This window comes from Panulirus ornatus, chromosome 43 (assembly GCF_036320965.1).
Source record: "Panulirus ornatus isolate Po-2019 chromosome 43, ASM3632096v1, whole genome shotgun sequence".
Lineage (NCBI taxonomy): Eukaryota > Metazoa > Arthropoda > Malacostraca > Decapoda > Palinuridae > Panulirus > Panulirus ornatus.
In genome coordinates, this window is record NC_092266.1 from 3,533,457 (window position 1) to 3,541,128 (window position 7,672).

Here is a 7,672-nt window from a genome sequence, read left to right on the forward strand (position 1 = left end):
GTGGTTGAGAGAGCAGAAGAGGGTGTTTTGAAATGGTTTGGGCACATGGAGAGAATGAGTGAGGAAAGATTGACCAAGAGGATATATGTGTCGGAGGTGAAGGGAACGAGGAGAAGTGGGAGACCAAATTGGATGTGGAAAGATGGAATGAAAAAGATTTTGAGTGATCGGGGCCTGAACATGCAGGAGGGTGAAAGGAGGGCAAGGAATAGAGTGAATTGGATCGATGAGGTATACCGGGTTGACGTGCTGTCAGTGGATTAAAACAGGGCATGTGAAGTGTCTGGGGTAAACCATAGAAAGCTGTGTAGGCATATATATTTGCGTGTGTGGACGTATGTATATACATGTGTATGGGGGTGGGTCGGGCCATTTCTTTCGTCTGTTTCCTTGCGCTACCTCGCAAACGCGGAAGACAGCGGCAAAAAAAAAAAAATATATATATATATATATATATATATATATATATATATATATATATATATATATATATATATATATATATATATATATTGAATTTTCTAAAAGAAGAAACAGAGAAGGGGCCAGGTGAGGCTAATCCTTCAAAGGCCTAGTCCTCAGTTCTTAACGCTACCTCGCTAGCGCGGGGAATGGCGAATAGTATGAATGAAAGAAGGATATATATATATATATATATATATATATATATATATATATATATATATATATATATATATATATATATATATATCCTTTTTTCTTTCATACTATTCACCACTTCCCGCCTCAGCGAAGTAGCGTTAAGAACAGAGGACTGGGCCTCTGAGGAAACATCCTCACCCGGCCCCCTTCTCTGCTCCTTCCTTTGGAAAATTAAGAAAAAAATGAGAGGGGAAGATTTCCAGCTCCCCGCTCCCTTCTCCTTTAGTCGCCTTCTACGACACGCAGGGAATACGTGGGAAGTATTCTTACTCCCCTATCCCCAAGGGGAGAAAGAATACTTCCCACGTATTCCCTGCGTGTCGTAGAAGGCGACTAAGGGGAGTAAGAATACTTCCCACGTATTCCCTGCGTGTCGTAGAAGGCGACTAAAAGGGAAGGGAGCGGGGGGCTGGAAATTCTCCCCTCTCGTTTTTTTTTTTTAATTTTCCAAAAGAAGGAACAGAAAAGAGGGCCAGGTGAGGATATTCCCTCAAAGGCCCAGTCCTCTGTTCTTAACGCTACCTCGCTATCGCGGGAAATGGCGAATAGTATGAAAAAAAAAGAAAAAAAAAAAAAAAAAATATATATATATATATATATATATATATATATATATATATATATATATATATATATATATATATATATATTAGAAAGTTTGGATGAAAAGAAAATCGTCATTTTTTAATGTTTGCACTGGTTTATAAGTATGTTTGATCTATCTCTGGGATTGATTTTTAATAGTAACACCTATACGAGAATACTGTTTAGAAAAATACAAATGTATTATCAGTGATATACTGTCCAATTGTATTATAAAGTATATTACAAAACTACATACCATAAGAACATGAGAAGTAAGGACACTGCAAGAGGCGTATTGGCCCGAGCTAGGCAGATCCTAAGTCTGTCCACAAACCAACTGCCTGTACACATAAACACATCCAACCTTCGTTTAAAGCTAACTAAAGAACTAACTTCAACTATTGTACTTGACAGCTTGTTCCATAAATCTACTACCCTATTCCCGAACCAATATCTACCCACATCCGACCTGAATCTATATAAATCCATTATTTTTGGTCCTACCCAGTGGCGTTATTCTATGAACTTTATTCATGTTACCTCTATGTATGGTCTTCACCTATTCAATAACTTCATTCACATCCCCTCTATACCTTCTCCTCGTAAATGACTGCAAATTCAGCCTTTTTTACCTTTCTTCATAAGTGAGGTTTCTAATTCCTGGAATCATTTATGTTATTCGCATTTGTGCTCTCTCTCTCTCTCTCTCTCTCTCTCTCTCTCTCTCTCTCTCTCTCTCTCTCTCTCTCTCTCTCTCTCTCTCTCTCTCTCTCTCTCTCTCTCTCTCTCTCTCTAATAATCATTATTAACTGCCCAAAACTAAACCACATGATTCAAATGTGAGTCTCACCAATTCAAGATAATGTTGTAATAATACTCTAGGAGTTTCATTGCTAACAGTCCCATTAATGAACCCAAACATACTATTAGCCTTATTACACACTTTAATACATTGTTGCCGCGGCTTAAGATCCTCTCTCACTCCACCTGAAGTACGTGGCATTGTTGATCTTACTAAAATGTAATGGCAGACCTGAAAATACACACACACACACACACACACTCACACACACACACACACACACACACAAACAAACACACATACACACACACACACACACACACACACACACACACACACACACACACACACACACACACACACACACACACACACACACACACACACACACACACACACACACACGTACAAATTCACTCTCTCTTTTCATTCCTCGTATCTTTTATTTTTTGCATTATACACAATAACTACTCCTATATTTGTTCTCTTTACTCGTATATTTCAATAAGGTAAATTAAAGCTTAAGTCCATGTAATTTGTTTAGTAAATCGTAATGAGATCTTTTTTCCCTCTGTGTCTGTTGGACCCGAGGAAAGTAAAACCATTCCTCATTATTGACAATAGTGTTTTAGGGTTAAGTAAGCAATGGTTTCATCAATATAGACTTTGGTAAAGAGAAATTGATATTAAATCTAAGAAGTTCATGATCAGGCAAATAAATGATCCTAGCCCTCTTAGCAAAATCTAATCTATTATTTACATTATATGGCGAGATTCTTTTTCCTTTAACGTAGCTGAGATGCCCCTACCCTCAAAAACTTTCATTGACTTAATAAAACTTTGTTGACAATAACGTTTTCCAAGATGCTGAGGCTGATTCTTATTGAAAGAAATTCGGTTTAGCCATGATAAATTCCCTCACTCCCATTCTCAGTAACTTATTCATGGAATACTATGAGACTGAGATCCAAACTTCAGTTAGTAACAGTCCAAAAATATGGTTAAGATACGTTAACGATGTGTGGTCCTTATGGCCATCTTACCAAGATCATGATGTTTTCTTTAATGAATTACGATTCATCCCACCATCAAGTTTAAGACTAAATGGAAACACAAAGGCAAATCACCCTTCCTTAATGTGGTGATAATTAGGTATTTTGATTAGTTATCCTTTAAGATCTACAGGAAGCCTACCAGTGCTGAGAGTTATATTCATTATTTTTCAGGATGTGGGAAAACAGGATCCCAGCTCCAGGTGTGGTGTGCAGGAACAGTTCCCCAGTGCTACGTCTGGTGTGTGAGGGACACAATACCTATGTGTGAGATGTGATGTGTGAAGGAACGCCATGCCCAAGCAGAGATACGGAACTCTTATCACAGTATCCTCATCCCGGTACAAGTTTGCGGTGTGTGGGACATAGTACTACCTGCCAGGTCTGGTATGTGAGGAACAGAGTACCTCAGTGCCAGTGCAATACTGGTGAGTGTGAGATGAAATGTCTTAGTGTCAGATGTGGTGTGTGGTGAGACAGCGCCCCAGTGTCAGTGTAGGTGTAGTGTTACACCGTCCTAGTGCCTTGTTGATGTCTGGTGACACAGTACCCAGTGTCGGTGTAGGTGTGGTGGTACAACGCTCAAGTGCCAACACTACCTTCCTTCACCACCTACGTACACTACTCACCCTCACTGCCGACCTACAAGGCCTTCCTTCACTACGGTGAGGTGTCTGGTGACATCAGTACCCCAGTGTTAGTGTAGGTATGGTATGGTGGTACAGGACCCTCGTGACAGGTGTGGTGTGTGGTGAGACACTACCACAGATTTAGTGTATGTGTGGTGCCACAGGACCCTTGTGCCAGGTGCAGTGCCTAGTGACACAGTACCACAGTGCTAAGCCTGTTGTGTAGTGACACAATCGCCAAGCTTCTCTGCAGGTCTGGTCTGCAGAGACACGTTGCCAGTCTTGATGTTTGAGGACAAACTATCTCAACATTAAGTCTGGTTTATGGGAAATTCAGTATCTTGTACTATCCATGATGAGTGTAGAATACAGCAGCCCAGTGCCTGGTCTAGTGTGTGGGAGGCATACTGCCTCACTCCCAGGTCTGGTTTATAGTAACACAGGTGTCACCCTCTTGCTCACATATGATCATCTCTGGTGGGTGTCTGCGACTTATGTAACTTTATGTCCACAACCTTTTGATCATATCTAAACATTATGGCCTCAGTAAACCGTGCAAGAGATTACTTGATTTGTAAAAATTCTCACTATAGAAATATCAATAATTTTTTAAAAAAGTGTTGATTTACGGTGTGTTTATTGTATTAGTGATATGTTATCAAAGAAATAAATTACCTTTTAATCAATCTTTTCTTTTATTTTTTTTTACTTGCCTGATCAGTAGTGTATGTCATTTCACTTGCATCTCCATATGAAAGCAACAGCAGGACACATGTTATTTTCATTGAAAATTAACTATACATGGTGGTAAGTACAGACGTACAGTACAGTACATGTAGAGCCTCAACATTAAGCCAGGAGAGCTCAGGTTACTGGCTGCAAGCAAATGTGACGAAACTCCTGAAGGAAAGTGACTTTTCCCTAAAATAAGCTCACTGTAGGTAAGTTGTCTGTTTATTGCCATTAGACTGTGTAGAAAACCTTAATACTTATGTGTGGTGGTAACGAGTGGCAACAGTTTGCAGTGTTACACTTGTCGCTGCACCTAATACTAATATTGAACTGTGCATTGTTTTACTGTCATTGGTTCATGACATAAAGTATTCTAGATATTGTTAATGTTCGGAGGCTACGTAACTAAATGTCAGAGTCTGAGAAAGCATCTGTAGAAGATATTATGTGATTGCTATTTCTGAATCTTGGTTTGATATAAAATAGATAGACTTCTTTGCCTAATACGCAATTCCAGGGTATAATCTTTAATAAAAACATGGTAAATAATGTAGGCGGTAATGTTTGGCCTTTGTTAAAGATCATCTTAATCTTGTGATGAATAAAATGTACCCGATGGGAATGTCGATTTCATTTTGCATAGATTAAAGATGAGCTTCGTGAGAAAATAACAGTAGGACAAACACCAGAGAAAGGCGACAGATTTTATGATCAGTTTGCAGAAATTTGTGATGAACAAGATTCTGTCGTAAAAGACTTAAGTGCAAGGTTGGGGCGAATGTCTCTTTCCACCAGCTTCGGGTGCGGATCCACGTAGATTTGCTTGATATTTCCATAATCCAATTAGTTGAGAAACCTGCTCGTGACGTTGATAATGTTGAAGATTGAGGTAAGTTTGTTACAATTCAATAAATGTTATTTCTTTTATGAAAAGAAAGATTATTGTCTGGATATCCATAGAAAAAGCATCTCAGTGATTGTATGGGTGAAGTGTACATACATATCTAGGTGTAGGTGGAGGCCAGTATAGAGCGCACAGTGGGTAAAATACATCAACATAGGAGAGTGACGGGGGAAGGCGAGCGGGCTCAGGCACCCCAAGGGTACACTCCCTTCAGAGGTGGGTCTAGGATACATTAATTACAGTATACTAAGCGATACTGATAGTAACATAGATAACAACGTTTGTGTAACACAAAGAAGGTATAACACGACATACAGTATACTGATAGTAACATAGATAACAACGTTTGTGTAACACAAAGCAGGTATAACACGACAGACAGTATACTGATAGTAACATAGGTAACAACGTTTGTGTAACACAAATCAGGTATAACACAACAGACAGTATAATGATAGTAACATAGGTAAGAACGTTTGTGTAATACAAAGGTATAACACGACAGACAGTATACTGATAGTAACATAGGTAAGAACGTTTGTGTAATACAAAGGTATAACACGACAGACAGTATACTGATAGCAACATAGGTAACAACGTTTGTGTAATACAAAGTCATACAGAATATCATCTTAGCATTGATACGTATACATGGGTAAGTGATGAAACATTTTAGACTTACATTATATACATAAGAATACATCTATATAGAGAATAAGTGTGTACTTGAAATAGGGCACAATATGGTGTACAGTCGTTAGCAATGATAGCAATATAAAAGGTCAAAGGTCATACACTTCTACATACACATACCGAGTATGTATATGTCAACTTAGCTAGTAACGCTGTAAAGGGGGAGGAGCAAGGGGACATGGAACACAGTAGAGTGACGTGAGCTATTAAGTGTTGTAGGTGCAAATGGTTAGTGCAAGTATTATAAGGGAAAGCAACAATAATTTTTATTATCTGATCAGAGGTAATCACAGACGTGTAAAGGCAGCGATATCACTGGCCAGAGAAGGTTGGGTGAAAACATGGTTGGGGACGTTAGGGAGACTGGGAGGTGTAGCAGAGGGAGAGGATGAGTGTCTAGAGGTCACAAGACATTACTATTTTCCAATGAATGTTGCTTGTTCATGTTTGACACAGTTGCTGTGTTTATATCTAATATATGGTACACAGAATCTTGCATGGACTTCCACAATGGACACTAGCTAATAAAGTGTCTTGTAACATAATCATTACGTGATGAATGACAGCTGCTGAACGACTTTAACAATTGGTCTTACCAATACGACCAAAATTACGTTACTTAACATTCGTTATCACTTATACAAAACATACTACCGGACCAATCTGCATGAACAATTTGACTGTACTATAAGTGGCCATCTATTTAACAGTTCGCATCACTCTCCTATGTTCCTCATATCCTTACTTCTCCCCATTATAGTGCTTTTCAGCTCAGATGACATATTCGTACTAGGTAAGTGGTCTTGAATTTATGTGGTCGAGGAAATTGTATATGGGACATGCAGTCATAAAATGTACTGGCACTGGTCATGTTAACAGTGACGATAATAAAAGGAAAGTTAAGGTACAGTATACATGGGTCATTCAGTAAGAGAATGTACTTTTACTGGGAATGGTTACATCAGTTTCCAAATATTGATCACCGTGAAATTACGTTTGAGGTCACTTTCAACATTGCATGGAATGCTAGTCAACATGAGTCGTAAAAAAAGATACCAGATTTTAGATTGTCAGATGTTAGTGATTTCCGCATTGCTTTTGACTGTCAAATCCTAATTCATTTGGTTGCTTAACATGACACGAACGTAGCTAGGAAATGTTTCAATAAAACTTTCAAAGTAATCGAGGGTACAAATGTGCCAGTGCGTAGTAGACCTTGTTTTGAAAAACGAAACTAATGTGGTGAAAGGATGAAAGGAAGAGATGCCTTTTGTTGAAGAAAGTAACACATAAAAAATGAGACCTACAAGACATGATGGACTATACTGTATAAATTTGCGTAAATCAAGATAGTTATACGACAGACTATACATCAATATGAAGGTAATATTGCCGAAAATGCAAATTGATTAATGCTTTTCATAGTTATGTTAGAAGCAAGAATCACTGCTTAATCATTTGGTTCATTCATTACGGAAAACGATGACTTAATTCCAGAGAACGAAGCTATGGCAAGAATCATGTTTTTCCTCACTGCATTTGTATTTACAATCAAAGACACAGCTTATGTCCTAAATCCAATTTCATTGATAAGAAAGTACAGTGTATTTCA

General features: G+C 38.4%; 1 pseudogene; it reads left to right on the forward strand.

The window, feature by feature from the left end:
• The window catches only part of LOC139762283 (uncharacterized), an 85,992-nt pseudogene extending 80,964 nt beyond the window's left edge, over positions 1-5,028 (forward strand).
• Positions 5,029-7,672: the final 2,644 nt, after the last annotated feature.